The sequence below is a fragment of the Dipodomys merriami genome, unplaced genomic scaffold, assembly GCF_024711535.1.
Source record: "Dipodomys merriami isolate MVZ:Mamm:240054 unplaced genomic scaffold, mDipMer1.0.p SCAF_380, whole genome shotgun sequence".
Taxonomy (NCBI): domain Eukaryota; kingdom Metazoa; phylum Chordata; class Mammalia; order Rodentia; family Heteromyidae; genus Dipodomys; species Dipodomys merriami.
In genome coordinates, this window is record NW_027205382.1 from 722784 (window position 1) to 747782 (window position 24999).

Here is a 24999-nt window from a genome sequence, read left to right on the forward strand (position 1 = left end):
AGAATTTATTGAGCATTTCCTTACCAGGAAGTGATTTATGATGCTGCAAAGCATGCAATGGATACCCTCTACTTGAGTGGAGAGTTGAATATAAATTTTGTGAGTCCTATTAGAATAGCAGGTCAGGAGCCAAATTGATGAGCCAACTACTCTTCTGAAAAATGGTTTCATATGGTAGATACAGTTTCCCACATATCAGTTTGTTACTCTGCTTCTAGTCAGAAAATCTCTAAGGCTTAAGAAAGGATTCAAGCTCTGTTAAACCATGCTGTAGCCATTTTGATTTTTATTAAAGGAATAATCTAGACATTGGTGGCTCATGCCTATAATTCTCGCTGCTTAGGAGGCTGAGATCTGAGGAACATGATTTCAGGCCAGCCCAAGCTGGAAAGTCCATGAGACTTGTCTCCAATTAAGCAGTGATAAGCCCAGAAGAAGAGGTATGGATTAATAGAGTATCATTCCTAAGGAAAAAGCTCTATTTAAGCTGTCCTACCTCTTCAGGTCATATATTGGGACATTGCCACCTACAATGCTGCTGGATCCTGCCTTCCCTTGGTGTGTTTGCCTACGATCTGGCTTTCACTCCTGTGGATATAGGCTGTTTAGCTATTGACCTTGGGGGTGGCATGATCTGTGTATGGAATATACTGCCAAGAAAAAACAACTATGATGTAAGCAATGTTTGATAAGGTGTTAAGTCCAAAGTTACAGTGGCAAGAATGTTTTCTGTTTAGCTTTTTTTTAAAAAATAGTTAATTACTTTTTAAAGTTTATCTGCTTTTTAAAGTTTAATGCCCTCTAGGAACTCATAATTAATATTTGTGATTTTTGGTGAAAATTGAAACTAGGCAAGTAAGAGCACTCCAAATTCATTTAAAATTATTAAAACTTTGTTCATATGTTTTAGTCATCAGAAATTTGAGCCAGGCATGGGAGCTCACACTTTTAATGCTAGCTGCTGGGTCTTGACTGATACAGAAAGGATTATGATTTGAGGCTAGCCCAGGCAAAACATTCACAATATTGGATCTCAATCAATATCTGAACTCAGTGCATTGTGCTTTTTATTTCATCTAATCAGAAAGGGTAAAAATAAGGATTGTGGTCCATGCTGGCCTGGTCATAAATATAAAACCCTATCACAAAAATGGCTAAAGCAGAGCTGGGTGCAAGTGGCTCACGCCTGTAATCTTCACTACTCAGGAGGCTGAGATCTGAAGATCACAATTCAAAGCCAGCCCAGGCAGGAAAGCCTGTGAGTCTCTTATCTCCAATAAACCACTAGAAAACCAGAAGTGGCACTGTGGCTCAAACAGTAGAGTACTCGCCTTGAGCTGAAGAGCTCAGGGACAGGGCCCAGGCTCAGAGTTCAAGCCATATGACCAACAAAATCATAAATGACTAAAGCAAAAAGAGCAGGTGTATGACTCAACTCAACTGGTAGAGCACCTACCTAAAATGCATGAGGCCTTGAGTTTAAGTTTTAGGATAGAAAGCGGGGAAGGTTGTGAACAAATGGAAGGAAGAAAAAAAGGAAGGGAGGAGTTACTCTGTATATTGTACTTGCCTAGCTATTTCATTAAGGTGGCTTCTCATCCCTTTTTTTTTTGTCCCTTGTGGGGCTTGATCTCAGGTCCTGGATCCTGTCCCTGATCGTTTGTGCTCAAGGCTAGTGCTCTACCACTTTGAATTACATCGCCATTTATGGTTTTCTTTGTTTAATTGGAAATAAGAAGCTCATAGATTTTTCCTGCCCAGGCTGGTGTTGAGCCTTGATCCTCAGATCTCAGCCTTCTGACTAGCTAGAATTATAGATATGAGCCACTGGCTCTGGGCACTCCTTTTTTTTTATTCTCTTCTTATTTTTTGTCAGTCATGGGACTTGAACTCTGGGTGCTGTCCCTAAGCTCTTCAGCTCAAGTGAAACACTCTACCACTTGAGTCACAGCCCACTTCTGGTTTTCTGGTGGTTAATTGGAGATAAGACTCTCATGAGCTTTCCTACCTGGGCTGGCTTTGAACTGCAATCCTCAGATCTCAGCCTCATGAGTAGCTAGGATTATAGGTGTGAGCCACCTGCACCCAGCTTCCGCATTTATTTTCTTATGGTGAGTTTTGGCTGATTTCTCCTTGTAGTTTCTAGCAACTACAAACTAGGCCTAGAGATACCTCATCTATTACAGTAGTTCTTATGTCCACGTGACTGCTGTGTGCAGGAAAGGAGATGAGTCCAATGTAAAATACACTGCTGTCTTGGTATTTAAAAAAACTAACAAACACATGAGAGTAGTTCACATCTGTAATCCTAGCTATTCAGAATGCTGAAATCTGAGGAGTAAGGTTTAAATACTAGATAAATTATGCTGAATTTTGATTAAAGCTCCTTTGGTGTTTTTTATTGTAGGTTTTGTTTATTTTTTTATTTTACTTTTTCTTACTGTGACTACTGAAAAGCTGAGTGACTTCCGGGGCTTGTATTCCTGGATGACTTTGGAGGTGCTCAAGAGACTTCATCAGAGGCCAGACCTGTTCTGCTCAGTTGAGTAGCCAGCCACAAAGCTGTAAGTGACAATACTTAAAGTAAGCAAAATTACATAAAATTAAAAATTCAGACACTCAGTTACACTAGCCATATTTCAAATAAAAATAGAATTCAAGTTTCAGTGAATGTTAGTAAAGTTTTAATGCATTCATTCTATCTGTGTCCTCCGTAACATTGCCACATATTATGTGGCTCCCAAAGCCTGGACATACTTACTTACTCTGTTCCTTTACAGAAAATGTTTGCCTGACCCGGTTCTCTAATGAACATCATTTATTATGCAGAGCTACCCTCTTTTCCATATGCACTTATCTCTCCCTCTCCTTTCTTCCTCCCTGTCTCTTCCCTCTCCCAGTCTCTCCCTTTCCTTGTGTTAGGGATCAAAACTCATGCACGGTAAGCTGCTAAACTGAATCCCAGCCCTGTGTATGATTTTGTTTTTGGTGAAGGGGGTAGCTTTCCAGGGGCTTGAACTTTGTCCTGGACACTATCTCTGACTTTTGTGCTCAAGGCTAGTGCTCTGCCACTTCAGCCACAGCTCCACTTCTGTCTTTTTGGTGGTTAATTACAGATAAGGACTCATTGGCTTTCTTTCTTGGGCTGGATTCGAACCACAATATTATCAGCTTATGATTACAGGAATGAGACACTGGCATCTACCTTACATTTTTTTAAGTTTTCAAGTAGAACCTATATCCAAATGACGTATATCGTCTTTTAATTTAAAAAAGAACAAGTGTGGGAACCTTTCCAGGGAGGTAAACAACTTAAAACTATATAGATTTAAATATCTCTGTATCATCACAAAATTACTAAGTAGTTCTATTACTAACATATAATGTGAATTTTCAGGACTAACACTAATAAAGTTACATAATTGGAGAAATGATAATTGCTTTATTTTTAGGTATCCAAGTTGTATACTTTATTTTTTGTTTTAGCTGGAGAAAATCTGGTTCATTGTCTGGAATGATTCCTATCAATTTGTGAGGTACATAAAAATAATGACAGCTAGTTCAGTCATTGATTTTAGTGTTCTAAAACCATACTTACAAGATACTTTGTATTTTAAGCCATATAATATAGCAATTTTGTCTGACACACATTTTTACTGACATATCACTAGAAAATTTTCCTTAAAAAGATAATCAATTTGGAAAATCAGTCTATATTCAAATCTTGTCAAATTAAGAATATCTTTGAATAGTGATGATATATGGCTAAGCAATAACTTGAAATAATTGTCACTGTCTGTCTTGACAGGATTAGTAGCTTCTTAGATTTCTAGTTGTCATAATATTTATACTTCAGTAATGCTACAGCAGTGATAGAATACTTGACAATTTTGAAATGGGCTGCTTCAAGGGACAGGAAAAAAAAAAAAAAACAATCTCAACCCAAGCGCCAGTGGCTCATGCCTGTAATCCTAGCTACTCAGGAGGCTGAGATCTGAGGATTGGAGTTCAAAGGCAGCTCAGGCTGGAAAGTTTGTGAGACTCTTATCTCCAATAAACCACTAAAAAAAACCCCAGAAATGGTGCTGTGTCTCAAGTGGTAGAGCACTAGCCTTGAGCTAAAGTACTGAAGTCAGACCCAGAGTCCAAGTCCCATGACAGACAAAAAAAAATCCCACACTGGCCAGATGGACAAGAATTGATTGTTTTCTAGGTAAGGTATATTTAGGGCTAGTTTTTCTATATTTTTGTCTTACTTCATATATTAAGTGTTTTGCAATGAACTGAAGAAGGTTCTTAAGTGACTTTTTTCTGTTAATAACTGAGTTTGTAATAGTCATTTTCATAAAAGATTGTCTATTTTCCATGATTCCTTTTTATCATTTAAATCTTCCTCTTTGTTCTGGACCACCTTCCACTTCCACAGGTTTCCGGGTGTATCATAAGAAGACTGTGTACATGTTAGTCTGGGGTCTACCAGTGTCTCCCATGTCATTAGGTAAGGCTCTGCACCATTCTTTAACAAATATGTGGGGTTTTATTTTACTTTAATCTTAATGCATTAAAAGTAGAAGGAGTTAGAAAAGTTCTAAGTCAGTGATTGTACTTGTGGTTTTGCTGTGTACCCAGAGATCCATGAAAACAGTAGTAGCAAATGATAAATTGGAGAATCTAGGAGAAACTATTTACTTATAAGCTCCCCTAACCTCTAAAGCACTGATAGAGCAGATATTTTTCATTGTACACAGGTATCTTGTTCAGTGTCCTGACCTTTGATTAATATATTCTGTTCCTTTTTCTCTTCTAGCCAACATCAACCTTGTCTTTGTTATTCTTTTTTCTTTTTCTTTTCTTTGTTGGTCGTGGGGCTTGAACTCTGAGCCTGAGCTCTGTCCCTCAGCTCTTCAGCTCAAGGCTAGCATGCTACCACTTTTGAGCTATAGTGCCACTTCCGGTTTTCTGGTGGTTTATTGGAGATAAGAGATTCACGGGCTGCCCGGGCTGGCTTTGAACCTCGATCCTCAGATCTCAACCTCCTGAGTAGCTAGGATTACAGGTGTGAGCCACCGGCGCCCAGCTTTTTGTTATTCTTATTTTAAAGAAATAAGTCAAACAGAGCACCAGTAGCTCATGCCTATAATCCTGGCAACTCAGGAAGCTAAGATCTGAGGATCATGGATTATGGTTCAAAACCAGCCTAGGTAGAAAAGTCTACGTGCTTCTTATTTCCAGTAAAATTAGGATATTTCTCTTTTTTTTTTTTTATTGTGAAAATACCTTACAGAAGGGTTACCTTACAGAAGGGTTACAATTACATGGTCAAGATAATGAATACATTTCTTATCAAGCATTGTTGCCTCCTCCTTTGTTTTCCCTTCCCATCCACTTACCCCCCCCCTCCCGCCCAAAGTTGTAAAGTTCGTTTTTCAACATAATGTCTTGTATATCTCATTGTTGCAATGGGTCCACCTGTGTATCCCTATTTAAACAATTTGTTTTTTCCCTTCCCCTCCACAAATTATACCAACATCAAATACAGTGAAAACAGGGGTTATACCATGGGGGAGGAACATACAAAGCAACAAAGAAATCATCCTATAAATATGTTAGAGACAATAGCAAGAAAGAAAAATCATTTCAGTCCTTATCTTGGGGTTCATTTCACCTAACATCAACTTATCTGACCATTTCTGCTTGTCTCAGATATATACTAGTTATTGCAAATAAGGGAAAGCATCGGTCCTATGTTTCTTTGGGCCTGGCTTACTTCACTTAATAAAATTTTTTCCAAGTCTTTCCATTTCCTAACAAATGGGGCAATGTCATTCTTTCTGATGGAGGCATAGAATTCCATGGTGTATATATACCACATTTTCTTGATCCATTCATCTACTTCTTTAATATGATGAAACATCTTAAATATCTATAGTTCTTTTCTTAGAAAGAGGGCATAGATTATTAAGCCATCACAACTTAATCAGCCTTCAGTTATAGTTTTTTTTCCATCAATAGAAGAATTGCTGTATATATGAGGGATATAGTTGCTTTAGAAATCTTAAGAGTTGTCAGGCATGGTGGCTCATGCTTCTAATCCTAGCTACTAAGGAGAGGTGAGATCTGAGGATCACGGTTCAAAGCCAGCCTGGGCAGGAAAGTCCATGAGACTCTTATCTCCAGTTTGCCATAAAATACCAGGAAGTGGTGTTGTGGCTTAAGCTGAAGAGATGAGTTCAAGTCCCACAACCAACAAAAAAAGAAGAAATCTTATAGTTTAGTTATAGCAATTCTTGCAGTTCTACCCAAAGGATAGAATACTCATTTGCATGTGGTGTGTGTGGGAGGGGTGGGTGTGGCTTTACTGGAACTTGATCTCAGGCATCTCCCTAATTTTTTTCACCCAAGCCTGGTACTCTACCACTTGAGCCACACCTCCACTTCTGGCGTTTTTGCTGGTTAATTGGAGATGAGTCTCAGGATGAGACTCACCCTAGCTTTAAACTACTGTCCTCAGATCTCAGCTTTCTGAGTAGTAAGGATCACAGGTATGGGTTACTGGGGCCCAACTTAGAATGCTGATTTATTTTCTTTGTAAATAAGAAAATTAAAGACTGGTTTGCTAAAATTTTGGGTTTTCTATGAAAATTGAACTATAACTATTTTAGAAAGTTCTAGAATGTTTTAAAAGATATTTTTAAATAAAGGGAATGTCCATAGACTGGTTAATTTAAGAGCAATGAAATTTTATTTGGAAATTTCAAGAGCATGGTGTTCAGATATGTAACTGAGGTCTTTTTGCTGTGTCTCCCCATGAAGGATGGTAGAAAGGCAAAAGAGCATGAATGAGAGACTGAGAGGGTAAGACAGTACTGATTTTGCAACAAGATCATTTTCATAATGAAGTCTTTGTCTATGAGGGCAGAGTTCTCCCTTCATAGTTCATGATCATCTCTTAAAGATTCTACCTCTTTTTCCTTTTCTTTTCTTTTTTTTTTGTGCTGGATATATGGCTAGAACTCAGGGCCTGGACGCTATCCCTGAGCTCTTTTGCTCAAAGCTAGTGCTGTACTACTTAAGAGTCACAGCCTCACTTCTGAAAATGCCTGAGCACTGATGGCTCACACCTGCAGTCCATGAGACACTTATCTCCAATTAATCAGAAAAATCTGGAAGTAGCACTGTGATTCAAGTTGTGGAGCACTAACTTTGAATAAAAGTAGCTCAGACCCCAGGATCAGAAAAAAAAAAAAAAAGAAGAGAATGCTAGACAGATACCTTGAAGGCAAGTATAGAAATCTCTAGAAATAAAGCAAGGCTTTCCAAAAGCAGTGATAATTAGGCTATGATCTAATATATTAGATATGATTTATCTGTCTTAATACTGAAGCTGTGTAATATCCTAGATCCTTTTCCCAAAATAACAAAATTGAAAACAAATGGCTTTGATATCAAATATGATATGATTTTAAAAGTATAAGAGCCTCATATATCTGCTGATAAATCTGAATGACCAAAAAATAATAATTTTAGGGGTGGGGGCATGGTACGAGTGAGAATTCTCAATTTTTGCCTTAGGAACATTTTTTTCAAATTCCAGCTTTGATGTCCCAGAAAAATGTTTAAAGTAATTGTGTTGTATCTTAGAAATTATCATAGAATTTAAAACATTTCTTTTAATCTCCCTCCAACTGTGTATAGGATGCAAAGATGAGTTTATTCCAGTGTATTGGAATACTTCAGATTTTTTCTTTGATTCTCCTAGTCTGATAGTCATACTCTGAAAACAAATCCTTAAGTTGTTGAAAACTAATAAGCTTTTTTGTGCCATAGGAATAGGAGTAGACAGAACTTGCTTCACTTTATACAGCTGTGGAGGGGAAGAGATTGTCCTACAGCATCACCTTTGAAAGCTTAGTGGTGAAGCCTTTGACATCAACATTCTCATCTGGAACACCAATTCAACCCAAGTGAGTTGCTGTGGTCTGAAGTCTCCCCTCTGGTTCCTCTGTACCCTCTTGCAAGCTACATTCCACACTAGTGATATCCCCCATGCTAGGCAGACTGCTTAGGCTTTGTTAAAAGGCTATGTGTTATCTTATGGGACTTTATCATTGAGTGACATGAAGAATTTACACACAATAGGAATCAGTCCTCAATTGCAGTGATTTATGATGAGTTTTCGTATCTTAACCATAAATGTTCCAACTGCAAATTATTTCTGCTCATGACAACATACAGTGAGTTACCCTCATTCCCTGATTTAGTACTTGTTTGACCATATGAAAATTCTTCATTGTGATGAAAATTTTTAATCTATTTTTAAAAATCAAAAATATTTTAAATTCCCATGTGCACATCCCATTAGGAAGTTGAAGTGATGCCTAGAAGCTCTCAGAACTCTATTCCTGTCAATTAGGTTTTCTTGTGTGTGCCAGTCCTCCTTTTGTTTTGCTTTGTTTTTACTTTAGGCTAGTGCTCTGCCACTTGCCATAGCTCTACTTTCATCTTTGTTGGTTATTATTTAGAGCTAAGGGAAATAATTTTCTTTCCTGCCCAGTCTGATTAGCTACAATTCTCAGATCTTAGACTCTTTAGGATTACAGGAATGAGTCACTGGTGCCCAGCTATGTTACCTGTATTTAAATCATGTGATCTGCTAAGGGTTTTCTCACTGTTTTTTGTGAAAATATGCTTCCCCAAAATAAATAGTAAAAGAAGCAAGTAAAAGGTATTGTGATTCTCCCAAATAGACAAAAATATACATAATATTCTAAATTTAATTGATAAAAGTAAAATTTTTTTGGAGTTGTTGAAAGACTGTGCATATTTAGTAGCATTTGGGGAAAATGAATCAACTATCCAGAGATAAAGAGTGTGAAGCAAGATTTTTTTATAAGTAGTATTAATGTGTACAACAGTTTTTATATCATTAATGTAACCTACTTCATGTAGTATCGAATTACAGGTGCTAAGATCTGCTGTATATATAGTCATCGCTTAATTCTAAAATTCTCAGTCTTTCTGAGCATTTTCAATTCTTTCTCAGCAGCAGTCACATTGAACCATAAACTCCTACAGGAGTCTCCTGTAGACATTTTACTCTTAAGAAACAATTTCTTGCCTGGCGCTGGTGGCTCACGGGTGTAATCCTAGCTACTCAGGAGACTGAGATCTGAGGATTGTGGTTCAAAGCCAGCCCAGGGACTCTCCAATAAAAACCACTTGAAAACCAGAAGTGGAGCTGTGGCTCAAGCGGTAGAGCACCCTCCTTGAGCTGAAGAGCGCAGGGACAGTGCCCAAGCCCAGAGTTCAAGCCCCAGGACCAACCAAAAAAATTTCTTCTTTATTTTCTTTATTTGCTTATTTAATGTTCAATACTGGGACTCAAATTCAGTATCTGATGCTTTACCTCACTGTCTAAGTTCTACCAACTGAGCCATGCCTTCAACCCTAATTTCTGATTTTAAAAATTCAGAAAAGATAAGTGATAATTCTCTGATTCCTTCACCCAGAAACCCACATAAAATTACATTTAATATTCTCTCAGTATACTTATATGCCATCTTTTTGTTTTTGTTTTTGTATACTGGGATTCAAATCAGTATCTTTCGCTCTCATAGAAACTAGGCATTGATGGTTCATGCCTATAGTACTGGCTGCCTCAGAGACTGAGATGGAGCCTCAAGTTTCTAATCCAGCCCAGGCAGGATTAGAGACACTTATCTCTAATTAATCCCTTAAATTAATTGGAAAGTGGAGCTGTGACAAGAAGTAGATCGCCAGCCTTGAGGGCAAAGGTAGAATGAGAAGCAAGGTCCTGAGTTCAAGTAGCACACAAAAAAGTTAATTTCCTTTCCCATCAGCACTGTAATAAATTGCTCATTAAAAGGATCTAAACTGTATTAATTCAAGGTTAACATTACTATAGCAATCATAAATCATATTTATTGGTGATATTCCTTTATTTTCCTAAATTTACTTATATACTAATATCATAATATAAGGAGATAATTCCTGTTTAACAAAGTTTTTAATGGCAGTTAAGGATCAGAAATGTATACAAGGAGTTTTGATTGAAAATAGGTATTTGTAAATTCTTCATATACATAAATGATAGTTGAATAAGCTTGACATGAATGAAGTAGGCTAAAGAAACCAGCAAGAAAAGGTCCACACAGTCTTGGGGAATAATAAAATATTAGCAAAGAGGTGATTCTGGGAAATAAACACTTTGGAAGAATAGAAAACAAGAAAAATGGGAAGGGATGGGAAGGGGAAACAAAGGAGGAGACTACAATGCTTGATAAGAAATGTACTCATTATCTTGCCCATGTAATTGTAACCCCTCTGTACAGTATTTTCACAATAAAAAATAAATAAAAATTAAAATTAAAAAAAGAAAAATGTACAGCTATTGTTAAGGACCTTGAAATTTATGCTGTCAAGATAAGTAGGTATATTTTTTTTTTGTCAGTTGTGGGGCCTGAACTCTGGGCCTGGGTGCCATCCCTCAGCTCTTCAGCTCAAAGTTAGTCCCAACTACTTGAGCCACAGCACCACATCTGGCCTTTTCTGCTTATGTGGTGCTGAGGAATTGAACCCAGGGCTGCATGCCTGCAAGGCAAACACTTTACCGCTGAGCCATCTTCCCAGCTGCAAGTGGGCATATTTTATTTTTTATTATAGAAATTAGTGTATTTTACATGACTGATACTTAAAACTAACTGGCCTCTGACCCATTAAATAAATTATTCTTTGAATACTTGTTTTAGTCATTCAACTCGCCTACAAGAATGGCTACCATGTAATTAGGATGTGTTTAGCAATATGGATTTTTTTGTCAGCATTGATTTATAAGATGTATAGAGAAAAACATTTATTGTTAGAATTGGTTTGCTTTGCTTTCTAGTTCAAATTGCGTGTACAAACATTAGCTGGAAGGCAGATAGCAAAATAATGTCTCTTGGCAATGAAGATGGGCATGTTTGTTACCTTTAAAAAAAACTCTTATGAAGTGGTAGTCTTTCTATACAACACCTTAATAACATAAATTATTATTATTATTATTATTATTATTATTATTATTATTATTATTATTATTATTATTTTGTGGGGATTGAATTCTGGGTTAGGATGCTGTCCCTGCACTCTTCAGTTCAAGGCAAACACTCCACCACTTGAACCACAGTGCCACTTCTGGTTTTCTGATGGTTAATTGGAGAGAAGTATCTCATGGACTTTCCTGTGGAGGCTGGCTCTGAACCACGATCTTCAGATCTCAGTCTCCTGAGTAGCTCGGATTATAGCCCTGAGCCACCAGTGCCAGGCTAAAATCATTTTTTTTAAAAAACAAACCATAATTACACCTTTTAAAAATCACAATCTGGCAATTGCTATCTATAATGGTATTTGGAGAACCTGATGGCCTCAGGTTCCAAACTGTATTTTATCCTGTGTTCAGCTACTTGCCATTGAGATTTGTTTTTTAGTTCTTTTAAGCATTATTATTTCTCTGTTTTTCAAAATAACATTTTACTTTAAAATTCAAGCATGCCAAAATGGTTAATGTAGAAAATAGTCGCTAGTCACCAATGGCTTTTGTTTTTAATCCTAGCTGCAGGGGAGGCTGAAATCTGTAGATCCTGGTTTAAAGCCAGCCCGGGCAAAAAAATCTGAGACACACTTATCTCTAATTAACCAACCAAAATCCAGAAGTGGATTTTTCAGGTATTAACCTAAATATGTATATAAGATAATATGTAGTTTTGCATTTTTGTGTACTAATGTAAGAGAATAATCTGTTTCATATGATGGAATAGCACAGGAACTGTTTTGTCCTTAACCTGTCCTCAACCTTGAGGGTTCCTCCCTATACATTCAAACCTAGAAACTAAGGAGACATCAAATTCTGTCTTTCTTCTGCAAGTTATGGACATATTCTTCATCCCCTGATGTCATCTAATCTGAGCTCTAGAAGCCATCTTGCTTATTCAAAACCCTTAGGGTAAGTCTGGATTTTATACTTAGACAAAAGAAATGTAGTGATAACTATAACCCCTTTGTAAATCACCTTGACAATTAAAATTTTTTAAGATTCCAGAGCTGTAATTTCAAAAAATCTGATGACTGCTAAAGCTAAGAGGATGAACATTGTACTTCATGGCTATTCAATGTGGATGCAGAGAACTTTTTTTCATCTACAAGGAGATATCAATCAGTCTTTCAATACGGTGACTGTATAGGTTTACACATCACTACCAAGTACAGATGCCTCAAATCACATGAATACATTAACTTAAATTGTTTCTTTTTATATTCTCATAGAAAGAAATGCAGTGATAAAACATTTTTACACATTTCATTCTGATTTTCTTTTTTCTTTTTTACCAGTCTTGGGGCTTGAACTCAAGGCCTGGGCACTGTCTCTGAGCTTTTTTGCTCAAGGCTAGCACTCTACCACGTGAGCCCCAGCACCATTTCCAGCTTTTTCTGTTTATGTGGTACAGAGGAATAGAACCCAGGGCTTCATATACACTAGGCATGCACTCTACCACTAAGCCACATTCCTAGCTCTCATTCTGGGAGTGAGCTGGACAGGATTCATGTGAACAGTTGTCTTGGTTTTGTTTTGTCTTGGTTTTAACTTTCTTTTTTGTGCCATTAGAAGAGCTTAAATTTATGACCTCATGCTTTAACTTGGCTTTTTCACAGAAGGCTGGCATTCATACTTCGGTGATTAACTGGAGAAAAGTGTCTGACGGGCTTTTCTGCCCCAGCTGGCTTGAAACATTGATCCTCAGATCTCAGTCTCCTGAGTAGCTAGGGTTGTGGCATGAACTACATACACTGATGCAAAGCATTTGTCTTACTTCAACACAGAAATGTTGTGTGCAAAAAATATTGTTTTTGTTTGGGGAGTTATGTTTTTATTGTTGGTTTTGTTTTGTTTTGTTTTACACGAAACTCTCACTCTGTCCCTTAGGTTAGCGTCAAACTCTAGATCTTCCTGACTTCAGCTTTCTGCATGCTTTGATTACAAGCATGTACTATCATGCTTGGAACAGAAACAGTTTTTTGCTTAACTATTTTTTTCTTTTATTGTCAGTCGTGGGTCTTGAACTGTGGGCCTTGGTGCTTTCCCTGAGCTCTTCAGCTCAAGGCGAGCATTTTACCAATTGACCCACAAGGCTACTTTCAGAAACAAATTTTTAATAACAAATTGGTAAATAAGAAACCTCCACATTCTCAAAAATAAAAATGACATGCTAAACCAGGGCTGCCATGTAGAAGTTCTAGATGTTAGAGTCAGATTTTTGTTAGCAGATTGGGAAGTAGCATCTATGGTGGATGTGTGACTTGGTGTTGAATTTTAATTGAGCTCTATGCACAAACCTGGAAGCCATGAAGAAAGGCTGCATTCTGTGAAACCCTTGTTATTGAAAGATAACCCTTGTTATTGGGAGGTAGCAAGGATCTGAGTGGTGCACATTCGTATTCTTAGCTACTCAGGATGCTGAAATCTGAGTATTGGGGTTCAATTCAGCCTGGGTAGGAAAATTGGAGACTCTTTCTTCCAGTTAACTAGTTAAAAGCTGGAAGTGAAGTTGTGTCTCAAGCATTAGCTAAATAGCCATAAGGGAGAATTAAGGATTAGCAACCAGGCCCTGAGTTTAAATCCAAGTACTAGCACCAAAATGGGGAGGGGGAACAAAAGGAAGGAACATGTCATTTTTCTAGGAACTCAAAAACAAGAGAATATGGTTGGGTAAATTAAACCTCTAGTTATCTTTCAATATAATAGCACACATTAGTGGTACAAGAGGGAGATTGTGACCTTTCCAGAGGAGGATACAATGTATCACGATCTTACAGCCTCCTTTTACCTTCTTCCTAGTTTTATCTCCATTAATCCACTAAACAGCCAGATTTGGAGGGGGAGCTCAAGTGGTAGATTGCCAGCCTTGGTAAAAAGTTAAAGTTTAGGGGCTAGGAAGGTGGCTCAATGGTAGAGCACTTGCCTTGCATGCCTGAGGCCCTGGGTTCGATTCCTCAGCACCACATAAGCAAAAAGAAAAAAGCCGGAAGTGGCACTGTGACTCAAGTGGTAGAGCTCTAGCCTTGAGCTGAAGAGCTGAGGGACAGTGCCCAGGCCCAGAGTTCAGGCCCCACGACCAGAACCCCCCCCCCCAAAAGTTAAAGTTTATTACCCAGTCCTTGAATTGAAGTCCTAGTACCAGCACAACCCCCCTCCCAACAAAAACATGCTATGGGAATGCCTGCCCACTGTAGCATATTGCTGTGTACAGGAAATAATCTGGCACTTAGCTCGAATAGCATTTTATCCTCTGAGAATAACAGAGTAATTACATGTTGTCAGTGAATCTTCTGTTGCCTAGTACTGGATGCAGGTGTGGGATACTCTCTGGAAATAGCCTCTGTGCAACTTGAGTACATCAAGGTTGAGTGCTTTGTGTATCAGAGCCCCCATTGGATCTAGATTGCATCTACTTAGGAATAGATAACCTGTGTACAAATGGATGATGTCTAGGCAAGATCATTCCAGGCCTCCTCAAGGGCATTCAAAACATGGAGCCCCTAAAATGTGTGTTGAATTACTCTTTCTCTTGTCCTTAGTAGTTGAATTGAGCAGAGCCATGCAAGAAATATTCATGCAGGGCCCCAGAAAGGGAGGCAGGGCTGTAGGAAAACACTGCCTATCACCCAGAGTTTGATTGATAAGTATCATTCTTCTCTGAAAAGGTCCAGGGGTTTGGACTTGAAAATAAGGTATAGAAATAACTCATTTCTGACTGCAAAACACTGATAGCTAACCTGACTACAGCCATAAATAACAGGAGATAATTAGAATATAAAAAAAATCAGAATCCAGACTTGGTGGCTCAATCTTGTAAAACTAATTACTTAGGAGGCTGAGAACAGAGGATTATGATTTGAAACTAGCCCAGGCAGGAAAGACTGTGAGATGTTTGTCCTCCCATTGGTTGTAGGCTTGAACGCTGGGCCATGGCACTGTTCCTAAAGACTTTTTCCCAATGCAAGCACTGTACCTCTTTGAGCCACAGCTTCACTTCCAATTTTCTAGTGGTTAATTAAAAATAAGAATCTCATGGACTTTCCTCCCCAGGCTGGCTTTGAACCACAATCCTCAGATCTTAGCCTCCTGAGTAGCTATGGCTACAGGTGTGAGCCACCAGTACAAGGCATTGTAACACTATTGTATATGTATGTATATTGTGTATAGTACATATTGTAATATGTATTATATTTTATATGTTGTATATATTATAAATCATAATATATAAATCAAATTATATGATACATATGATATATAATATAGTATACATATTTTATGTATCTGATATATCATATTGTGTATACTATATATGTACTATATAGTGTATACTATATATAAAATACACAATTATATTATATATGTTATACTATATATTGTATATATAACATATAATTTATAACATATTATATAAACTATACAATATAACATAATATAAATTGTATAACTACATTATATATCTATTATATAATATATTAATCATATATAAGTTATATAATTCATGTAATATATTATAAGTAATGCATAATTACATAATATGCACTGTTATATGATATACAATATATAATAGTGTACATAATGTTTCATATATAGTATAGTAATATATACTTATATAACAGTGTATATATAATATACATATGTATTGCATAGAGTACAGACTATATACACTATAGTATAGTATGCAAGTATGTATGGGCACTCAAGCATCATGCTTGTTTGAATGCATAGAACCAGAAATCAGAGAAAGGGAAAAAAACTATAGTCGAGGATGCCACATGGAAGTATAAATATTAACACAATAAAGTTGTAAGTCTCAAAAATAAGCTGAATAAAAGAAGCCAGTCATAAAATGACATTTTGTTTACATGAAATTCAAGAAAAGGTGAAATTAACTGTAGTGATGGCCAATCAATTATACAGCCTGGGACTCAGGATGGAGTTGAATTTTTACTACAGAAAGACACAGAGAACTTTCAGGGGGCCAAGGAAATACTTTATATTTTGTTTGTGGTGGCTGTGGATCTGTGTGAATTCATCAGAATATTCAAAAGTAGATAAGTCATAGTTTACTAAGGTGATTTAAAAATAGGCAAAGGATAGGAACTTTAAAAGATCAAGTAAGTTAATAAAAATAGAAGTGACAGCCGGGTGCTGGTGGCTCACGCCTGTAATCCTAGCTACTCAGGAGGCTGAGATCTGAGGATCGCGGTTCAAAGCCAGCCCGGGCAGGAAAGACCGTGAGACTCCTATCTCCAATAAACCACCAGAAAACTGGAAGTGGCGCTGTAGCTCAAGTGGTAGAGCGCTCGCCTTGAGCTGAAGAGCTGAGGGACAGCGCTCAGGCCCAGAGTTCAAGCCCTATGACCGACAAAAAAAAAAAAAAAAAAATAGAAGTGACAAGTGAGTATTAAATAAATGGGAAATGCAGTTCTTTCTCATGATAGAATGCTAACTGATCAATATAAATTGAATGAGGGAATTTTGTGCCCCTTCCATATAATCTAATAGAAATGTTGTGCATCCCAGAGCACTCAAACCTCCCACAGTACATAGTGCTGTCTGAAATTGAGTTCTTGGGGAAAATGTACAAGTCCCTATTAACAAGTCATAAGACTTATTTGTGTATGTATGCCAATCCTGGGGCTTGAACTGAGGGCTTAGGCACTGACCCTGAGCAACTTTTGCTTAAGGCTAGTGCTCTACCAATGGAGCCATAGCACCACTTCTGACTATTCTTGAATAGTTTTTGGAGATAAATGTCATGGATTTTCATTCCCAAGCTGGCTTCAAAACAGCATCCTCAGATCTCAGCCTTCTGAGTAGCTAGGATTATAGGTATGAGCCACCACTGCCAGCCTTCTCATTGATAATTATTAGAGGAGAAACATCAGTACATACTGAAATAATGAATCCAAATATTTCAGAATGTAATGAGGAGTACTTTTTTAGGGGGTAACCTACAACAACTTCTTTTGAGTTTTTATTAACATATACAGTGACATTTTCATAAAATGTACTCAAATCAAAAATATCCATTTTTCTCTCACATTCCCTTCTTAAAGCAATTTTAGTAAGTTTTATTTGGTTTTAATTTTCTGTGCGGGTCTTGGGTCTTGAAATAAGGGCCTGGGTACTATGCCTGTACTTCTTTTGCTTAAGGCTAGCATGCTAACAAGTAAGCCACAGCTCTACCTCCTTTTTTATTGGTAGTGTACTGAAGGTAAGACTCTCATGGACATTTCCTGCACGAATTGGCCTTGAAATAGTATCCTCAAATCTCAGCCTCCTAGTTAACTAGAATTACAGTTGTCAGTCACTTTTTTCCAGCTTCATTATTTTTTTGTCAGTCCTGAGGGTTGAGCTATGGGCCTGGGTATTGTCCCTGAGCTCTTCAGCTCCAAATAACCACCAGAGAACTGGAAGGGACTCTGTGGCTTAAGTGGTAGAGCGCTAGCCTTGAGCTGATGTGCTCATGGACTGTTCCCAGGCCCAGAGTTCAAGTCCCATGACCAACCAAAAAAAAAAATATGTCTAATAGGACATTTAAAATATTTTGTGGAAGGTTTTTATTTACGGATTTATGGAGAGTATTTGTTTTGTTTTTTTAAATTTTCAAGCCACTATTTAATGACTATTATTTTAGTATAGGGCAACCTTACTATTTATTTTTTCAGTCATGGGGCCTGAACTCTGGGCCTGGGCACTATCCCTGAGCTCTTTAGCTCAGGGCTAATGCTCTACCACTTGAGCCACAGCTCCACTTCCAGCTTTTTCTGCTTATGTGGTGCTGAGGAATCGAACACAGGGCCTCATGCCTGCAAGGCAAGAACTCTACCACTGAGATACCTTCTCAGCCCTCTATTTTAATGTTTATAGGCTAGAGGGTTGCTTTATTTTGTTTTGGTTTTGCCCATAACGGTGTTTGAAATTAGGGTCCCATACTTACCTTGCTTGCTTAGCTGGCAGTCTACCACTTTAATCACAGCACAAGCCCTGCTGTGCTTTGTTTGTTGAAGATGGAGTTGTAGACATTTCTGCCTGGGCTGGCTTTGAACCACCATTCTCCAGATCTCAGCCTTCTAAGTCAACTAGGATTATAGGCCTTAGCCAGCAGTGTGTAACTGAATTTTGTTTTCAAAACTGTGGCATATAAGCCAGACATATGTAGCTCACATATAATCCTAGCTGCTCATGAGGCTGAGATGTAAAGCCAGTCCCAAGAAGGAAATTTTCTGACACTCTCATCTCCAACAAACTACTCAGAAAAGACTGGAAGTGGACTGTGCCTCAAGTGGTAGAGTGCTAGCCTTGAGCTGAACAAGCTCAGGGAGAGCACCCAATCCCTGATTTCAGACCCCAGGTCCATTACAGAGAGCAGAAGGGAAGAAGGATGCCATGTAATAAAATGTGATTCTCATAGTAAATTGTAAACTCTTCTTCCCAACCTCTCATGCCTCATACTTAAGACTAAAGATTAGGTAAATATGTCAACATCCTGCCCACCTTTATCCCTCCCTAACACATGCATATCCTGTAGTGTTATCATGGTTACTTTCAGTTAGTGTGAGCAAGTACTAGGGTTTGAATTTGGGGCTTTGATGCTGTCCCTTAGCTATATTACTCAAGGCTAGCCCTCTGCCATTTGAACCACACCTCAACTGTCTGCCTTTTTACTGGTTAATTGTGGAGATAGGAGTTTCATAGACTTTCTTTACACAGGCTGGCTTTGAACTGGGATTCTCATATCTCAGTCTTCTGAGCAACTAAGATTACAAGGCTGAGCTCCAGTGCCCAGCTTTTCATCATTACTTTTATAACCTACATACTCACATACATCACTCACATCCAAAATATTCACTGTTTACTCTGACAAGATGTGAGGAAAGATGGTTAAGCTGATAAATTAGAAATGGGCTACTAGCCCCATTAACATCCTTCTGGTATGTTTTTGCCCTTCAGGGAGAGAATACATATTTCCTCTTTCACTCTGCCTTTTTCGAGAAGTCAATGAAATATTTCTGATGCATCTTTCAAATATTATCTCCCACATATACGATAATATGTGAATATATTTGATATTATTTGGGGGAGAGGGGGTCTTGGGTGTCTAAAGCTTCAGGGGGCAGAGGGTGTCAAACTGGGCTGCAGGCACACAGCTAATGTTTTGTCTGCTGGTTGCAGAGAGGAAGACTTTCTTCCTGGGCAAGTTTTGAGCCCATATCCTCTGATCTCTGGCTTTTGAGTAGCTAGGATTACAAGTATGAGCCACCAAAGCCCAGCTCATTTTAGAAGCCTTGCTTTTCATTCTTTCCTTTTTGTTTCCTGAAAGGTCAAATAGGTGGCCTTTGTTGTGTGTCATGAGAAAGTGTTTTGTATAATGCCTCTTTGCCTATGGTTTTTCTGAAATTCATTTTGTCAGTGCTTGGTGAACAAAATTTATCTAACGCCAGTAGCATTTTCCTTCTGAGGTGTGAGGTAGCTTACTTAAATCACTTATCACTTTGGGAAAACAAGCAGGATGTTTATGTCAAATCCTACTTCATAAGAGAGTATTATAGTTAGAAGGCATTATGTTCACACCTCAATATAATCCCTACTTTAATAAACTTACATGAATATTGGGTAGAAGAATGATGACTGTTGGATTAGTTTGATAATTATTCTATAGGTTTTACTCCTTAAGGATCACTAACTACAAGGAGGATTAAATACATTTAGACAATAGTAGAAGGTGACTACTACTGACTTGTTGTATGTGGGCAGATGATCAGAATTCTCATGATTACTGAAACGATTTCTTCCAATTTTCAGTGGTAGATTGCTATGCTAACTGGGAGGAGACAGTGGTGATGCTGGAGCTTTGAAAGTGGCTATGAGGATTTTGGAGGAGAACATTTGGTAGGGATATCATTTCCAAGGCTCATGAACTAGAACCCCCCCCCCCCCAAGCATGGAGAACTCAGTGTCACATTTTGTTTCATGCCAATCCTGGAACTTGAACTCAGAGCCTGGGAACTAGCTCATGGCTAGTTCTCTACTACTTGAACCACAACTCCAGTTCAAGAGTTTTGGTTGTTTAACTGAAGATCGAATCTCATTGAATTCCCTGTTTGGACTGGCTTCAAATCTGATCCTCAGATACCAGCCTCCTGAGTAGGTGGGATTCCAGGTGTAAGCCATCATAGCTTGGCTAGCATTACATTTTAAAAGTGTTCTCTAAGTTATTCTGATATGTGTGGCTACCATTTGAACACTTTGGCTGCAGTGGGTCATGTGTCAATTAGAATAAAGTCAATTGTTTCTCCTTGTAACCTGCAGCATACAATATCTATCTAATTTATTCCTATCTTCATCTCTGTTCTCTTTCTTCCTCGTTGTACCATTCCTTTCTTGCTTCGTGAGCTTCAGCATGTCGGTGCTGTTTTCCTTTTGTGAAGCAAGTCAGGTCCATTCCCATCATTTGGGTTTTACTTGCTGTTCTCACTGCCCGGAGAACCTGCTCCTAAATAAATGCATGGATGATGGCCCTGCTCTCAGATCAAATGTCTCCTCCTCAGAGATGTCTCCTTTCATCCCACTGTGAAGTTGTTCCCACCACATCACCAACCTCATGCCGCTGATTTATGGAAATTATCATTGTGGTTTCTGGTTTTCTTCTCCGGTCTGAAAGCGGCATGGAGGCAGCTGCACTCACTTCTGTCTCTCCAATGCCAGCAGTAGTCCCTGGTCTTTAGAATGCAGGAGCCTTGTGTGGAATTGACCCTGCTTCAGCTCAGGCAATCTTAGCATCCAGTCAGGACAGCTCATCAAGCTGTAGTCTGGTGGCTAGCTGTCATTTCCTCTCATTCTTTTTGCCTCTCTGGGTAGCTGAGTCCACCTCAGCACGAGATCAGTGCCTGACACTTATTTGCTGCCATGGCAAAGGTGGCTGTGACATCATAGAAGTTAATGGTCTGGGCTAGGAATTTGGCTTAGTGGTAGAATGCTTGCCTACCATGCATGAAACCTTAGGTTCAATTCATCAGTAGCACATAAACAGAAAAAGCCAAAAGAGTCACTGTGGCTCAAGTGTTAGAGAGCTAGCCTTGAGCAAAAGAAGCACAGGGACAGTGCCCACACCCTGAGTTCAAGTCCTAAGTCTGGCAAAATAAAAGAAGTATTTTATGGCCATTTTTTTTGAAGCTGTGTGTGGTACCCCCACCCCACACCTACACCTGAGGCACCCAAGAAAGTGGGCTTCCATGCCCAGGAATCCTACCTACTCAGGAGGCTGAAATCAATCTAAGGATCAAGTTGAAGCCAGTCCAATAGCTCAGCAACCAAACCATCACTCACTCCCTGATATGTTCAGACTCAGTGTAGGTGTTTTTATTCCCCCTCCCCCACCCTCCCCACCAGACCATCTTTCTTTGCTTTCTTTTTTTTTTGGTCGGTCGTGGGGCCTGAACTCTGGGCCTGAGCACTGGCTCTCAGCTCTTCAGTTCAAGGCTAGCACTCTACCATTTGAGCCACAGCACCAATTCTGGCTTTTTCCTGGTTATGTGGTACTAAGGAATCAAACCCAGGGCCTCATGCATACAAGGCAAACACTCTACACCCAAGTCACCTTCCCAGCCTTCATTTTCTTTTAAAAATTCAAAACATGCCTTTTATGATGTGTCAATTTATTGAAACATAGTATATGTTTTTTAAGCTGTTTTTAAAATGTTTTATTGTAAAAATATTGTACAGAGGGGTTACAGTTGCATGACTATGGTAGTGAGTACATTTCCTATCAAGCACTATCACCTCCTACTATGTATTTTCCCCTACCATACCTTTCCTCCCCACCTCCCCAACTCCTCCCCCCTCCCCTGCCGCTCCCCCAAAGTTGTAAAGTGTCTTGTTGTAGTGTCTTGTACATCTTATTGTTACAATGGGTCAACCTGTATCCTTATTTAAGCATTTTGTTATTTCCCTTCCCCTCCTCAAATTAGAAAAATGTATATAACAAGATGCATTGCACCAGAAACAAATACAGGGAAAACAGGAGTAATACTGTGGGGGAAGAACATACCAGAGAAATAAAAAAAATCACATCGTACATTATAAAAAGTTAAAAATAATAGCAAGAAAGAAAACACCAGTGTGTCCCCATCTTGGGGTTCATTTCGCTTAGCATCATCTTATATGGTCATATGTCCATAGCTTTTGACCTTTTCTGCTTGTCCTAGACATATACTACTTATTGCAAATAAGGGAAACCATAGGAGCTATGTTTCTTTGGGCCCAGCTTACTTAATATTTTTTTCCAAGCCTTTCTATTTCCTAACAAATGTGTGTGTGTGTGTGTGTGTGTGTGTGTGTGTGTGTTCCACTTTTCTTGATCCATTCATCTACTGAGGGGCAGCACCTGGGTTGGTTCCATATCTTAGCTATGGTAAATAATGCTGTGATAAATATAGTTATGCTGGTAGCTTTATAGGCTTGTGATCATTTGGGTAAATGCCCAAAAGTGGGATTGCTGGGTCATAAGGGAGCTCTATGTGGAGTCTTTTGAAGACTATCCATACTGCTTTCCAAAGTGGTTGAACAAGTTTACACTCCCACCAACAATGCAGTAGAGTTCCCTTTTGACTACATCCCCTCCAGCATCTGTTATTAGATTTCTTGATTATAGTCATTCTAAGTGGGGTGAGGTGGAATCTCAACATTTTCTTGATTTGTATTTTATTTATGGCTAGAGAAGTTGAACATTTCTTCATTTGTCTATTGGCCATTCTTATTTCCTTTTCAGAGAAGTTTCTCTGTAAGTCTTTAGCCCACTTATTGATCAGGCAGTTCTTTCTTTGAGGATTTGTTGTTGGGGGATTTAGTTTTTGAGTTCCAAATATATTTTAGATATGAGAACCTTGTCCATTGTATGAGTAGTTAAGATCTTCTCCCAACCCGTGGGCTATTGATCTTGCTAGCTATATCCTTTGCCAATGCAGAAGCTCTGAAGTTTCATGCAATCCTATTTGCCCAACCTTTCTTTGATTTGTTGTTTTTCTGGGTCTTTATTAAGAAAATGTCAGCCTGTGCCAAGGAACCCTAGAGTTTCTCCTATTCCTTCCTGTGATGTTTCCAGGGTGTCAGCTTTGACTCCAAGGTCTTTGATTCATTTGGAATTGATTCTGGTGCCGGATGCTATATAAGGATCTAGCTTTAGTTTTCTACAGGTGTGAAACATAGTACATGTTTTATGTGAATTTATAAGGCTTTGTCCATCTCTCTAGAGCCCTCCCCAAATTTATATGTATTTGCAGCTTGGGAAGGGAAATAAGATTTAAATTAGGACAGTAAGAGGCTATGGTTTAGAAGGCTAATTTGAAACCCTTTTGGAAGGAATGTTAACTTTTTCTATCTGATGTCTTACAGATGGCAATCATGATACAGGTATTGAGTAGACTGTCATAGGATAGGAAGCTTGTACTGATTTCTCCTGACTTTCCTCTGGGGACAGGGAGGGTGAAGTAGCCATTGGCATGAATCTGTGAGGTTTTGCAATTTATTTCTATTGATTGTGTATTTCTCATTTCTCATTACTGTTGCCACAGGCCAATAGATGAAAGGTTTTTTCCTTTCCAACTTTAGATGTAACTAGCTATTTTTCTTTTTAAATTTTATTTTATTGTAAAGATTTTGTACAAAGGGGTTACAGTTACATGAATAAGGTAATGAGTACATTTCTGGTCAAACATTGTTACTCCTTCCCTTGTTTTCCCACTATCCTTTCCCTCCCCCAACTCTCTCCCTCCCTCCACACCCTGAAGTTGTAAAGTTCATTTCCAACATACTGTCTTGTGGGTATTATTGTTGTAATGGGTCATCCTGTGTCCTTGTTTCAGCATTTTGTATTTCCCTTCCCCTTCCCAAATCAGAAGAATATATATACAAGATGCAGAGTACCAAAATCAAGTACAGTAACAACAGGGGATATATCATAGGGGGAAGAATATACAAAGGAAACCAAAAATATACATAGTACATCTAAAACAATAACAACATGAACCTTAAGATATAGTAACTTGTTATTATAGGACATTTAGTCTAAAACTCCCTAAACATCTTAAGTTTGGCTCTTTCTTTTTTTTCCTGCCAGTCCTGTGGTTTGAACTTTGGGCACTCTACCACTTGAGACCCATAGCACCACTTTGAGCTTTTTCTGAGTAGTATATCTTAGATAGAGTGTCACAACTTTCCAGCTTAGGCAGGTTTCAAATAACAATCCTTACATCTCAGCACCTAAGTAGCTAGGAATACACATATGAGCCACCAGCACCTGGCTTGAATAACCTCATAGCTTAACTTCAGCTTTTTCATGTCCCCTACCAACAATGCTTTCTGATACTTTTTAAAAAGTTATCTCTAAATAGTTTATCGAGTTTCAGCATTGCTTAATCATTTTTTCACTTTCATTAGTATATACTAGTTGCACACACTGAGAAGTTTGATGGAATTACTTCCACACATGCATATGATGTACTTGCTCACATTCACCCTGCCTTCCCTTGTGGTATATTCCCTAGTCACCCTCTCACCTTCTTTCTGTGTCACCTGCACCACCCCAGCAGTCCTCCCTTCATTTACATAACCTTCCCTTGTACAAGTTTTTTTTTTCTGTTTAGTTTTGTTGTCCTTTTTCCTTCAAGCTTTTAAAAGTGAGAGGAAAAATGTGATATTTACTTTTGTGGAACTAGCTTATTTCAACTAATGTCATAATCTCAAGTTTCATCCATTTTCAAGCAAAGGGAAATAATCTTGGTCTGTGGTTAAGTAATACTCTGTGGGCTATATAATATATACTGTATATCATACATGCATAGTAATAAACAATTGTATTAAATATCATTATAATGCGTTAATATACAAAATATTTGTATTATATA